Raw genomic sequence first — 15,367 nt, 5'->3', positions numbered from 1 at the left:
ATGCAAAGTTCAGCTTGATACCCACCTCTTCGCAATAGTCTTTGAATTCATTGGATGTGAAGTTGCTGCCGTTGTACGTGACGATGCTTGTGGGGCACTCCAAATCTGAAGACGAGGCCTTTTATGAATTTTACTGCAGATGCTCCGTCTGGTGAATTTATCGGCTTCGCTTCTATCCACTTTGTAAATTTGTCGACAGCTACTAGCATATACTCTTTTCCTCCTGGCCATGACTTGTGTAATTTGCCCACCATGTCAAGTCCCCATTGAGCGAAAGGCCATGACAATGGTATTGGTGCTAGCTCTGCTGCTGGAGAGTGAGGTTTTGCGGCAAACCTTTGACACGCGTCGCAAGTTCTTACTATGTCCTTAGCGTCCTCAATTGCTGTCAACCAGTAGAATCCTGCCCGAAAAACCTTGGCTGCGATAGCTCGACTACTTGCGTGGTGGCCACATATTCCTTCGTGCACATCCTTCAGAATTATTCTTCCTTCTTCGGGTGTGACGCACCTTTGCAAGACGCCTGAAATACTTCGCTTATATAATTCTCCCTTAACCACCGTGAAAGCTTTGGAGCGTCGAATTACTCGCCTTGCCTCGACTGGATCGTCGGGTATTTCTTTCCTGAGGATATATGATATGTATGGCTGCATCCACGGTATCTGTATTACCATGACCAGGTCTTGCTCTTCTTCTTCTTCCTCTTGCTTCTCCTTGGTAGCCCCCGAGGGTTTCTTCTCCTTCTTTTTTGATTTTGTCGACTCGGTGGATCTCTCCGTTATCTCTTCCCAAAATACACCTGGTGGGACCGCAAGGCACCTGCGACCCGATGTTTGCAAGAACGTCGGCTTCGTCGTTGCTCAATCTACTAATATGATTTACTTCGCATCCATCGAACAACTTCTCGAGCTCATTGTACACCTCCTTGTATGCCATCATGCTATCATTGATTGCGTCACATTGGTTCATAACTTGCTGAGCTACCAACTGTGAATCGCCAAAGATTTTTAATCGAGTTGCTCCACAGGCTTTCGCCATCTTCATCCCGTGTATGAGAGCCTCATATTCTGCTTCATTGTTAGATGCGTTAGGGAACGTCATCCGAAGGATGTACTTCAACTTGTCGCCTTCGGGTGATATGAGTACTACTCCTGCGCCAGCCCCTTCTAGTCTCTTGGACCCATCAAAGTTCATAGTCCGGGTTCTCGATAAATGCGGAGGTCCCGTATTTTGCAACTCCATCCACTCTGCGATGAAGTCCGGCAGTATTTGCGACTTTATTGCTTTTCTTTTTCGTACGTGATGTCCCGAGGGAAAGTTCTATTCCCCAAAGGGAGACACGACCCGTAGCTTCCGGGTTGTTCGAGTATATTTGACAAGGGAGCTTCATTGACCACTATGATCGGGTGTGCCGAAAAATAGTGGCGCAATTTTCGTGCTGTCGTGAACACTCCATATGCTAGCTTTTGGTACTGAGGGTACCTTTGTTTTGAGGGCGACAAGACTTCGCTCACGAAGTATACTGGCCGCTGCACTCCATGGATTTTCCCTTCTTCTTCTCTTTCGACAACTAACACCGTGCTAACCACTTGGGGTGTGGCTGCAATATACAACGAGGAGAGGTTCCTTTTCCTTTGGAGCCACCGGGATTGGTGGTGTCGAGATTTTTCGCTTCAAATCCTCGAAAGCTCTATCGGCCTCTTCGTTCCACTGGAATTTATCTCCTTGTTTTATCGGCGCATAAAATGGTAACGCTTTTTCTCCTAACTCGGCGACGAATCTGCTCAAAGCTGCGACTCGCCCGGTTAGTCTGCTTGTATTTCTTTCAACTTCGTTGGCTTTCTCATTGTTACTATGGCTTGTATTTTGTCGGGATTTGCTTCAATCCCTCTTGCTGAAACTAGAAACCCCGAAGTTCTCCTCGCTGGGACGCCAAAAGAACACTTCGTCGGGTTCAGCTTGAGGCAGAATTTGTCGAGGTTGTCAAAAGTTTCTTTGAGATCCTCGATCAGCGTTGCCCCCTTTTTTGACGTTATGACGACATCATCGATGTATACTTGCACGTTTTTCCCGATCCGTGTTGCTAAACACTTCGCATCATCCTCTGATATGTTGCTCCCGCATTTTTTAGACCGAAGGGCATTGTCTTGTAGCAAAACACGCCGTAAGGTGTAATAAACGCTGTTTTGGCTTCATCATCTTCTTTTAATCTGATCTGGTTATAACCAGAGTATGCATCCAAAAAGGAAAGACGTTCACAACCTGCCGTGGAGTCGATGATTTGATCGATCCTTGGGAGGGGAAAGTGATCCTTAGGGCAATGTTTGTTGAGACACGTAAAGTCGACGCACATGCGAAGGACTGTCGTGTTTTTCTTCGGCACCATCACTGGGTTAGCTACCCATGTGGCTTATGTAGATATCTCTCTGATAAAACCGGCTTCCTCTAGTCGATTTATTTCTGAAAGCATGGACTTGCGGTTTGGTTCCGAAAAACGCCGCAAAGGTTGTCTGATTGGTTTCGCTGTTGGATCCAAATTTAGGTGGTGCTCGGCAAGTTCCCTGGGTACTCCTGGCATGTCAGCTGGACACCATGCGAAGATTTTCCGGTTCTCACGGAGGAACTCGACGAGCGCGCTTTCCTATGCGATATCCATGTTGTTTGCAATGGATGTCGTCTTTTTGGATCCGTCGGGTGAATCCGCACTTCCTTAGAATTTTTCTCTGTGTTGAAAGTTGATTCTTTGTTTGGCCTTCCAACGTACGGCGATACGTCGTAATCGGTCATGCTTTTCGACGCCAAGTATTCAGCTTGCATCCCGAAGGTTTCGATAACCGATGGAAATCCTTGTCGCACTTATCGGCTAAGGCGAAACTCCCTTTGACCGTGATTGGTCCCTTGGGTCCGGGCAATCTCCATAACAGGTATGTATAGTGTGGTACTGCCATAAATCTAGCATATGCTTGGTCGTCCCAACAAAGCGTGGTACTCGCGATGGAAAATCCACGACTTCAAACTCCAGCTTCTCGATTCTATAATTTTCTCGGGTTCCAAAGCTGAACGTCGAGGTTGATCTTTCCCAATGGGTAACTTGGTTTCTCCGGTGTGATGCCGTGGAACCTTGTGTCCGTTGGCTTCAAGTTTGCTAGAGGATATGTTCATCTTCCTCAATGTATCCGCATACATAAGGTTTAAGCTGCTGCCACCATCTATGAATACTCGAGAAACATCAAAGCCCGCAATAGCTGCCGGCGAGAATAAGTGCTGACCGCCCTGGTCGAGGAACTTGCTGCGGATGGTCCGCTATGGTGAAGCCGATGTCTTGTCCTCGACCAATTGAGGTACTCAAGCTGTTGGTGGAGGCATTTTCTCCGCCATAAACACTTGTCGTGAGATTACTTTTTGAGCTCTATTGGACGGCCTTCCCTTCGAATCATCGACACTTGCTCCGTTGGAGTTAGGATCAACATAGGGTGGTGGTGCGAGTGCTGCCGCTATTCCGAGCTGGTGTCGATTGTCCTCTGTAATCGCGGGAGGTGGCGGTAGATGAACTTCGCTCCTAGGCTCCCGAGGGTTTCTCTGTGCTGCTCGAGCATGAGCATTTTCTGCGTATCTGAACATTGCCTGAAAATTTCGACAGTCTTTCTGCAGGTGCCCTGACTGTCTTTTCCCATTGCCGTCGAGGAAGAAATGCATCTGGCATGGTCCGTTCAGCATTTCTTCGGGGGACACGAAAGGTCTTGGAAACCTCGGCCCACTATTTTGTCTGTTGCGGGAGTCATCCCTACTATCGCTTCGCTGCTCATTGCTTCTCTGATAATCATCTCTGTTGTTTCCTCCTGCACTGGCTCGGAATCCAGCCGAAATTTGCCCTGGAGCATCGTAGTTACGGTACTGCCGAGGAAATCGTCGCCTCGATTGATAATTTCGACCACGGTCCTCCTCTGGCGACCTGTGTCGTTTATTGTGGACAGCGTCTTCCCCGTCTGCCCATCTATTTGCTATCTCCATCAACGCGGACACTGTTTTTGGATTGGTTCTTCCCAAATCCTCGACAAAATCTCCACGCCTAATTCCTGCGACAAACGCATCTATTGCTCTCTCGTCAGATATATTTTCTGCCGAGTTTTTTATGATGTTCCACCTTTGGATATATTTTCTCATTGACTCATCTGGCTTTTGTCGACATGCCCTCGGCTCTTCTAACGACGCAGGTTTTTGCACGTGGACTCGAAGTTCTTGACGAATATGTCCTCGAAACTTTCCCAACTGTCGATGGATCCTGGCGGAAGTTTTTTGATCCAAGATCGTGCGGCTCCACTTAAGTGCACCTGAATACTTTGCATGGCTGTTGCTCTAGTTCCTCCAGTTAGCTTCACTGTCTCGAGATAATCAATTAGCCAGTCCTCCGGATCTTGCAGGCCGTCGAACTTTTTGAAGTGATCGGGTAACTTGAATCCTGAGGGGACTCGAGTTTTTCGGACTCTTCTCGTGAAGCACGGTAGACCGCACATATCCTCGTCATTAAGCTCCGGGGACTGCCGATGATCCCTTCTGCTTTGCCTCGCTCTATCGACCCTTGCTTGTGCTCCTGTATCTCTTGCTCCACTTGGTCCTTCAGGAGCTGCCGCCGTTGCTGCCGCAGGTCGTGGACTATTTTGCCTTGCCGCTCCTTCGGGAGGCGTTGCTACGAACGCTGTCCCCATAGCTCCAACCCCTGCTAACGCCATGTTGTATAATGTTTCCCTTGGATCTCCTGGGGGTGGCTCGGATGCAAGGATGTAAGCTTGTGTCGCCATATACCCAGCTTACGGTGTCTTAGGGATAATATTTCCTCTCGTATCTATCGACATAAAGGACATGTCGAGGTTTTGAACCAAGTGCTCTCTTTACGCTTCGGGTATGTGTTGTAACCTTGATCTTCCTCTCGTTCGAGCCTCCCTGTGGCTATCACCCGAAACTCTAGATTGTCCACTTAGATCTGCCCTTCTCTGCTGGATGCGAAGCTGCCTCCTTTCTCCTGTTCAACTCAGGTCATCTGTTTTTCTATTTCTCGAGCGGTTCGTGCGAGCCTATATTGATAAGCTTGCGGTTCTTGAGCTGTAGCTGTTGTCGTCATTGGCTCCGAACCATCTAAGGCTTTTGCCGCTCTATCCCAGGCTGCTCGTGGAAGTTGAACTCGACGCGTGGTGCGGGCCCGTCATATTTAGTGCCCATACCTCTCCTTAGATCCGAGGGATCGACAAAAGGATTACCCAATTCGTCGAAAGCCTCCGATGTTTCCTCTTGATTTTCGATAGCATAAATCCGATGATATTTGGTACTCGGATCTATGTTGGGTTTGGTGACATCATTGTCGAGATTGATGAAGACCTTGCCCACTTGTGATGGATTTGTCGATGAAGTCGTAACTCGTCGACATCGCTTGAGCCATCGCTTATACATGAGTCCGCGAGATGACTCAAACGATGTGTCACTGAAGATCTTGGCGAGTTTCTCTCTTGTTCTGATGCTTACGTAACGTGTTGCCGAAGTTTCTTCCTCCGACTCAGTTGACGATGCATAGCTCGAAAAATCAGAATCGACCGCCGACGATCCCGACAAAATCGGAATTTCGACACGATATGATCCTTCCTTCTCGACGCGAAAGTGGAACCTTCCGAACGTCATCTCCAAGGGCTCCGCCAGATACGCATATGCATCCAAACGGGAGGGTGGGTGAGGAACAAAATCAACAAGACCAGCAGCGATCTGTTTACCTCGATCCATTGTGTTGCTTGCGGTTGACGATGTCGAAGATCTTGAACGTGCCATCGAGATCGGATCCTTACGCCTCTAATTCCCACGGACGGCGCCAATTGACAAGGGATTAACTTATCAATGCCTATGGATTGTAGGCTAGGGTTTAGTTAGAAGTAGAGGGCAAGTAGATCTCGAAGGTTTCAGCCGAAAAGTACTCGACGAATATGAAAACTAGGGTTTGCGAGACAATGATTCGATGATCTCCTCGTCCCTCGACTCCCCCTTTATATAAGAGGTGGAGCCGAGGGTTTCGCTTTGTACAAGTTACAGAGTCCGGGACGGTTTCTAACTCATCCCGCCAGATTACAAATAACACTTCCTATTACAACTCTATCTTTTCCTTAAATACATCTTGGACTCTCGAGTCTTCTTATTCTTCGGGTAGTGGGCCTTCAATAAACCCCGGGTACTATATTCGGCAGGCCCATTTGGGATGCCTATGTCACTTGGCTCTCCTTCAACAAAGTCACTCAACCCTGCACGAGAAATTAGAGTTTGAACATCTTCAAATATCCCCGCGCTTCTCATGAAATCCGCGCACGGGTAGTAAGAGGGGTATACTCCCTCTTCACGATTGACTATCATAACTTGCTGGACTTCCAATTCTTGCTGGTTCAAGTGATATCTATTCCATTCAATTTTCTGAAATTTCAACAACCAATATAAAAAATTTGATTTGGTGACATAAAATTGAGGGAAACTACCATAGGAACTTGCTAGAGTACTAATCATGCATCAAAACTAGTTTCTACCACTTAGAACAAGCATGCAAGCTCACTAAACATGTTACCTACAGCAGCAAAATATTCAAGATATACTCAACCAAACGAAATTCTACTTGGATGGGTGGAGGAGTCACATACCGAAGAGCAAATGTGCCAAATTTCAGACAGAAATCTAGGCTGAGCAAAGAGATCGAGAAATCTGGAGCTCTGGAGCAAAAACGCGAGAGAGATGAACTTGGTACGAGTTTTTCGGGAGAGAGAAGGTGCTGGGAGGAAGAGATGGCAAAGTGGGGCAGAGGGGAGCCCACACCACATGGTGGCGCGGCCACCTCCTTGGCCGCGCGGCCCGGTGGTGTGGCGCCCTACGGTGCCCCACGGGTCATCCTCCGGTGCTCCCGGTGCCTCGTCGAAAAATAGGACCAACGGTATAATTTTCACGAATTTTTGAAAACTTTGAAAAATGCACATTTTCTGGGTATTAAGTTTATTATTACTGGCCAGGAAAATTTTTGAAATCTCAAATCAACTAAGAACTTTACAAATTAAAAGTGCTACAGCAACTAGAACAAGTGGAGGAAGAAAGAGATGTTGTTTACCTCCTCTATGCATATAAAAGGTATTTGTTAACAAGGTTGATCAAGTCTTGCCACCAAATAAATTTTACATAGCATATGAAGAAATAAACCTCAAATCAATCATGTTACCTTGAATTGTATTGATATGGATCCAATCACAAGAGTTTGATATTCTTCTTTAGGCTCATATATAGGACAATCAATAGTTCCCACTTTGATAGTTCTCACATGAGAGATAGTATTAACTCCGCACGCTTTTTCAATCCTCTTGGGGAAATAGACGGTGTGTTCCTTATCATCAACATTGAAAGTAACCTTTCCTTTATTGCAATCAATAACAGCCCCTGCGGTGTTAAGAAAAGGTCTCCCAAGAATAATAGACATATTATCATCTTCGAGCATTTCAAATACAACAAAATCGAGTTAATATCAAGCGGTTAGTAGTAACTTGAACAGGAACATTCTCACATATACCAACGGGAATAGCAGTAGATTTATCAGCCATTTGCAAAGATATATCGGTAGGTATCAACTTATCTAAGTAAAGTCTCTTGTAAAGAGAAAAAGGCATAACACTAACACCGGCTCCCAAGTCACATAGAGCAGTTTTAACATAATTATTCTTAATAGAACAAGGAATAGTAGGTATACCGGGTCGCCCAACTTCTTTGGAATTTTGCCATTGAAAGAGTAATTAGCAAGCATAGTGGAAATTTCCTCATTGGGGATTTTCCTTTTGTTAGTAACAATATCTTTCATATACTTTGAATAAGGAGGCAATTTAATAGCATCAGTTAAAGGGATTTGCAAGAATAAAGGTTTCATCCAATCGCAAAATTTATTATAGTGTTCTTCTTCCTTTGATTTTAGTTTCTTAGCGAGGAAAAGGCATTGGCTTTTGCACCCAAGGTTCTCTTTCATTACCATGTTTCTCGGTAATAAAATCTTCTTTAGTATACTTTTTATTTTTAGCATGCTTTTCGGGTTCTTCTTCAACTTCTTCTTTATCGGGAGTATCATTCTTATCATTATCTTTATCATTATCATGTTCATTACCACTTTCGGTTTCAGCATCGAAATAGAAATACTATTAGGATCATTAACAGGTTCAGAGGATTCTACAACATTTTTATGTTTCTTTTTCTTTTTCTTCCTAGAATGAGCACTAGGTTCAATGCGTTGAGAATCTTGTTCAATTCTTTTGGGATGCCCTTCAGGATATAGAGGATCCTGGGTAGAGACACCACCTCTAGTTGTTACTTCATAAGCTTGTTTTTCTTTAGCATTATTTCCTAACAAGTCATTTTGCACTTTAGTAAGTTGATCAATTTGAGTCTGAATCATTTGAAAATGTTTGACAAGCATCTTAACATCATTGGAGGTTCTCTCCACAATATCATGCAATTGACTAATAGCTTGAGAATTTTCCATTAAATGATTCTCTACTCTCATATTAAAATTTTCTTGCTTAACAATATAATTATCAAACTCATCTAAGCATTGTGCGAGAGGTTTTGAATACGGAATATCTTCCCTAGTAAAGCGTTGAAGGGAGTTTACCTCAATCATGGATGAAGGGGGAATTATCTCACATATATCTTCTATAGGAGGTAGATTCTTCACATCTTCAGATTTAATACCTTTCTCCTTGAGAGACTTCTTGGCTTCCCTCATATCTTCATCATTCAATTTAATTAAACCCCTCTTCTTCACTATTGGCGTTGGAGTTGGTTCGGGCGTATTCCAATCATCATAATTCCGGCCTATTTTAGCCAATAATTCTTCGAGCGTCGTCCGGAGTTCTTTTCTCGAAAACACAACCAGCACAACTATCCGGGTATGCCCTAGAATCAATGGTTAGTCCACTATAAAATATATCAAGTAATTCATGCTTTTCTAAATCATGGTCGGGCAAAGCTCTAATAAGAGAGCAAAATCTCGCCCAAGCCTCGGGCAATTTCTCTTCATCTCCACGATCAAAACTATAAACTCTTTGCAAAGCAGCATGTTGAGCACTAGCAGGAAAATATTTCCGAAAGAAAACAGCAAGTAATTCTTTTGGACTTTTAATAGAACCAGGTGGCAAACTATTATACCAAGTTTTAGCGTCATCCTTTAATGAGAATGGAAAGATTTTAGCAACAAAGTAAGTACGCTTCTTAACATCATCGGAAAACAAGCTACTCAAAGTAGATAACTCGATCATGTGTTCAACGGCACTTTCTTTTTCAGTACCACAAAAAGGTGTTTTCTCAACAATAGCTATATGAGATAGATCAAGAGAAAAATCATAATCTTTATCCCTAATGTTTATGGGAGATGTGGCAAATTTAGGATCGGGAGACAGTTTATATCTAACAGTATGTTACTGCAAGCAACTTTTTAATTTTTCTTGCATCAGTAGTAGCATTGCATTTTTCAATAAAATCATCATCAAGTTCCACATAATCTTCATCAAGATCATCACTAGAGTATTCAAGTTCAGGTGAATTAACAGGTGTAGTAGCATCAGGAGTTTCAGCATTTTCAATATGTCTAGACCTAGCAATTGTAGCATCTAGAAAAGTTCCCAATGAACCACTATCATCAAGCACAGCAGAAATATTATCAGTATTATGAGAGTGTTCAGATTCAGCAGATGTACCCGCATGCGAAGCATGTGGCGGTGAAACAAGTTTATCAATCACGGATGGTGAATCAAGTGTAGCGGAGGTACTCGAAATTGTACCTTTTCTTGTAGTGGATGGTAATATGGCGATCTTAGTATCGCGAGGTTTACCCATGATGGAGAATTTGCAGCGAACAATATCAATCCAAGTGAACTTCCAAATAAAGCTATGCTCCCCGGCAACGGCGCCGAGAAAATAATCTTGATGACCCACAAGTATAGGGGATCGCAACGAGTCTTCGAGGGAAGTATTACCCAATTTATTGATTCGACACAAGGGGAGACAAAGAATACTTGAAAGCCTTAACAGCGGAGTTGTCAATTCAGCTGCACCTGGAAACAGACTTGCTCGCAAGAGTTTATCGAGTAGTAACGGTTTATAGTAGTAACGGTAGATGAAATAACGACGGCGAGTAACAAAGACAGCGAGTAGTGATTTTAGTAAACGAGCAGGATTAAAATACTGTAGGCACGGGGACGGATGACGGGCGTTGCATGGATGAGAGAAACTCATGTAACAATCATAGCGAGGGCATTTGCGAGATAATAATAAAACGGTGTCCAAGTACTAATCAATCAATAGGCATGTGTTCCAATTATAGTCGTACGTGCTCGCAATGAGAAACTTGCACAACATCTTCTGTCTTACCGGCCGGTGGCAGCCGAGCCTCAAGGGAAACTATCTGGATATTAAGGTACTCCTTTTAATAGAGTACCGGAGCAAAGCATTAACACTCCGTGAACACATGTGATCCTCACATCACTACCATCCCCTCCGGTTGTCCCGATTTCGTCACTTCGGGGCCATTGGTTCCGGACGAGCGACATGTGTATACAACTTATAGGTAAGACCATAAACAATGAATATCATGATGAAACAATAACATGTTCAGATCTGAGATCATGGCACTCGGGCCCTAGTGACAAGCATTAAGCATAACAAGTTGCAACAATATCATAAAAGTACCATCTACGGACACTAGGCACTATGCCCTAACAATCTTATGATATTACATGACCAATCTCATCCAATCCCTACCATCCCCTTCGCCTACAGCGGGGAATTACTCACACATGGATGGGGGAAACATTGCTGGTTGATGTAGAGGCGTTGGCGGTGATGGCGGTGATGATCTCCTCCAATTCCCCGTCCCGCGGAGTGCCGGAACGGAGACTTCGGCTCCCGCGACGGAGTTTCGCGATGTGGCGGCGTTCGGAGGGTTTCTGGCGACTTCCCCTTCTCTCCAGGCGTTTTTAGGTCGAGGCGAATAAGTAGTCCGAAGGGGGGCGTCGGAGGCCGGCCGAGGGGGCCACACCACCTGGCCGCGCGGGCCCCCCCTGGGCCGCGCCACCAGGTGGTGTGGGGCCCTCGGGCCTCCACTTCAATTGCCCTTCTGGCTCCGTTAGTTTCCTGGGAAAATAGGGCCTTCTGCATAAATTCCGGGGTTTTTCCCGAAAGTTGGATTTACGCACAAAAACGAGACACCGGAGCCAGTTCTGCTGAAAACAGCGTTAGTCCGTGTTAGTTGCATCCAAAATACACAAATTAGAGGCCAAACAATAGCAAAAGTGTTCGGGAAAGTAGATACGTTTTGGACGTATCACAAATCCAGAGAAAATATAGGATAAGTTGTATACATCACCCAACATAGCATAGATATATTCACGACAGATCCAACAGTAGTACCGATAGATACAACATAAGCTACATTTTACATGAATTTAAGCTGCTCTACAGATAGAGCAGTCACATACAGAGAGTGCAGTAGGCACTTTCAACGCCTCCAGGTAGCGCATGTGACTCGCTTGGACGTTGCGCAGGTGAATCGCAAGTGCTAAGTGTTTGGCCATGTTGTTGCCTATTTGACGGCACCTCGGAGGAGGGATCCTCACGAGGGGGAGAAGAAGTAGGGGCCATGGATGTTGAAAAAATGGCTCCCCCTCCTCCCACCTCTCCCGAGCCCTAGACACCTTTTTCACCGGCGATCTTCTTGATCTCTGGTGATCTCCCCTTTCTGCTCCGATCATCTTCTCCGGCGTCTTCCCCCCTTCCAGGTGATACCCAATGGCCCCTAGTCCTCTAGGCCGTTGGAAGGTTTCGTTTGAAGTCCTGCTAGGCTCTGGTAAGGGCAAGTCTTCCCCTGGTTTTTTGATGCTTTGGCCCAAGAATTGGTTGGCTTTGGTTAATCACAAGGATGCTCCTTTGGTGGGTAAACATCTTGAAGATGGAGAGGTGTTTTATCCGGGATCATCTATTAGATTTCAGTCACATGTTGCCTTTGTTGAAGCTTGTTTGCTCTCTCCACCTGGTTTCTCTTCTTTCCCTGAGGCGCCACCTGTTAGATGGAGGGTTACTTATGCTGATCTTGCCCCTCCTTCTGATAATAAGGAATCAAAGCCAGCTCTCAACAGATCAGCTTTTCTCATCCTCAAACCTCATGCTAAGAGGATTGTTCTTTTAGACTCAAAGGAACAAGTTTTGGATGCTAGGTTCTTGCTTGTGAATGAGAAAATCAGACCTGGACATCTCATTGATCTTACTGTTTTCACTGCCCTAGTTGGGGAGCGTGTTATCTCTGACTCCATTTCTCAAGCTTTGCTATTGGATAAAAATTCTTCTTCTGCTAGATCTTTTGTAGATGTGGTGAATAATGTTGCACCAACAAATGTTGATGTCTCTGACATGCAAGGAAATAGCTTTGAAAGTCTGGATTTCAAACAAGGGCTGGACTTTGCTTTGGAGTGTCTTACAAAATTTGGTCATAAGGTTAATCTGGACAAGTGTTCAACAAGGAAACCTTTTTTCCTGGTTTGTTCTTTTGGTCGAGCAAGCTTTAGATTGGATGTGTTTACTGTGGCTCTTGCTTTGCAAGCTTGTTTTGGTGGCAATGCAGCGCTGTACAATGTCAAATTTCTCCGAGACAGAAGTTTCAGATTCTCTGTTTCCTCAAGTGCTATTGGTTTTCAAATTTACAACTTGGGTGCACGAACACAATCTTCTTTCAAGGTTTTCTTTCATCTTTGGGGCCAAGGTGGACCTAATTGGATTGCTGAAGAAAAAAAATTCTATAAAGAGCAAAAGGAAGCTTGGACAGAAGTAAAGTCTAAATCTACAAAAGATATTTCTGTCTTTGCAAGGATTTCCTATCCTCAAAAGGTGGCAGAACACAATTCCAGGGTTTCGGTTTTTGAAAGATTAAAGTTTTCCCAGGCTGCTTCAACGGTCTCATCAACTCGTCTGCTTAATGGCTCAATCAAGGGTGTCTCTAATGGCATGATTAATGGGTATTCATCAGGTGGTCAAAGGCAGAATCACTGGTCTTCTAATATGCCGACAGGTTTTAATTCGGGCGCCAATTTGCCGGGCTTCCTTTCCTCTTATAGATTTCCAAATTTCCCTCGTTTGGACTGGCCCGACACAAGCTTCCTTACTTGGTTCAAGGCCCACGGGCCAGCGCCCCAAATCCAGCTGGTTTCCTCTTTCGGAGACTTCTCTTTTTTCCAACAACAGGTGGCAGAGAACCCTTCACTCCTCGCCTCCTCGGCTTCACCGTCTCTCTCTCTCCTCTGTAAAAAAACCTCTGCCAAGCTCTGCTCCAGTGCCTCCGCCGATCACGTCGGAGACAATGGCGAACATCCCCATTGATCCTCGTCCGTTTGTTCCCCATGGATTCGAGATTCAACACATTGCTGGCAGAGTTGGGGTCAAGAGGGTTGTCGTCGCCCGCAAACCGCGTCTGCATGAACAGTACGCCATCGCCAGCATCGCTCCTTTCCCCCAAGGCCAGGTACACTTTGGTAATGTCCGTGCAGTGCTAGAAGATTATCTGAATGAGGTTGCTGAAGTAGGTTTTCAGAATATTCAAGAGTGCCCTTTTGGTGCTGCATATGTTAAGTTCACCAATGTCAGTGATAGAGAAAGATTAATTCATTCCAGTCCCAATGCTTTTGGTGATGTCAACATTTCATTCTGTAAGCATGATGAAGGCTCCAACTGGAGGGCCACTAATTTCAATAGAGATGCATGGGTGTTGATGGTTGGTCCACCTCTAGATCATATGAACACAGAAGACCTCAATGCTTGTTTTCATGATATTGGTACCTTACTGCTTTGGGAGAGGGATCCAAATAACAAAGGCAGAGTAGTGGCCAAGGTCAGAGTCACTGATTTGGAAGACATTCCAAAAAGCATCAGACTTACTGAAGGTAACAGGCCAGATGCAGAGTCCTGGACTTTTTCAGTGGAAGTGCTCCAACATAATCTGCTTGGAGGGGGCCCACCTGATGAGGACCCACTTCCAGCTGAGGGGGTAGACCCACACCCTTTACCCAATGATGTGGTGCCACCAGCAGCTCCTCTCCCACCTGTGTTGCCAGCTTGGGAAGAAGAAAATGAGGAACAAGAAGGTTGGGGACACTGGGCCATGGGAGATAATTTGCAGCACAATGACAATGCTGAAATGGAAGTTGAGCTGGCCCCCAATGCTGCTTTCCAAGGTTTGTTAGATGCAATTCAAGCTGAAGAAATGCAACTGGATAATCCACCTCCTGCTGATTCCAACAGTGATATCACATACTCCTCTGGTAGTTCTGGCTCTAATTCTTCAGTCTCTGCTGCAGATCTTCAGTTAGTAGTGCATGAGGGTCTTGCTATCAATATGTTGCCTGTGAATCAGATTGGGGAAGGACTTCTAAATATTGCACAAGCTTATCTAGAAGAAGAAGAAGATGATCTGGCTGATAATGGTGATTTGATCAATAATGCTCATCAGTTTGAGGAGGAGGAACAAGTGGAGAACAACAACATCAATGGGTTTCAACTTCTGGAAGATGTGAACATGGTTCCCCCTCAGGAGGCTCACCTTATTATTGGAAAAGTGGAAACTCATTTCTTTGTCTGTTCTCGAAGAACATGATTTGACTAAGAGATTCTCCAAGCAAGGGATGCAACTTTGGGAAAAATTCTTTGCACCACACCTGCATAACTCATCAGGAGGCTCCACTTCTTGTGAAATTCCTGTAAGTTGGTTCAATTTTGTCACACTCATGCTCATGACACCTGATAAATTTGATTGGGCTAGAGGGTTTTTATCTTCACAATTATGGGATATTATCAAGGAACCTATAAGAGAAGAGCAAACTATATCCTTTGTTATCCCTGATAAGTGCTTGTGTAATTCAGGCTCCTGTTTGCAAGTTACTGGATGATGCTCAGGTCCCTGCTGTAGAAGATGTTCAGGCCAATCTCTCCCCTAAGAGAAAGAGAAGGGATGGAAAAGTTCCACTGGTTGAATCAGAGGTAAGAAGAAGTCCTAGATTGACTCTTCTGAATGATGGTTTCAAAAATCATGACAATTGTGTTGATAAGAATTGCCTAGTTTGCAATGCTGCTCCTCCTTTGACCCATAAAAAAGTTGTAAAAAATTTGGCTGCATCTTTCTGTAAGGTGGAGGAGGAAGGGCTGGAGAAAAGGTTGATGAAGAAAAATAAGATGGAAGCAAACAAAAGAGCTCCTGGAGCATCTGCTGGCCCTAGTACAACAGCAAACAATGCAAAAAAAGGAAAAGCCCAAGCTGAGGCAAATGGATCTAGCAAGG

The sequence above is a fragment of the Lolium rigidum genome, chromosome 4 (genome assembly GCF_022539505.1).
Source record: "Lolium rigidum isolate FL_2022 chromosome 4, APGP_CSIRO_Lrig_0.1, whole genome shotgun sequence".
Taxonomy (NCBI): domain Eukaryota; kingdom Viridiplantae; phylum Streptophyta; class Magnoliopsida; order Poales; family Poaceae; genus Lolium; species Lolium rigidum.
The sequence above is the reverse complement of the archived record's forward strand: the minus strand, read 5'-3'. Positions refer to the sequence as shown.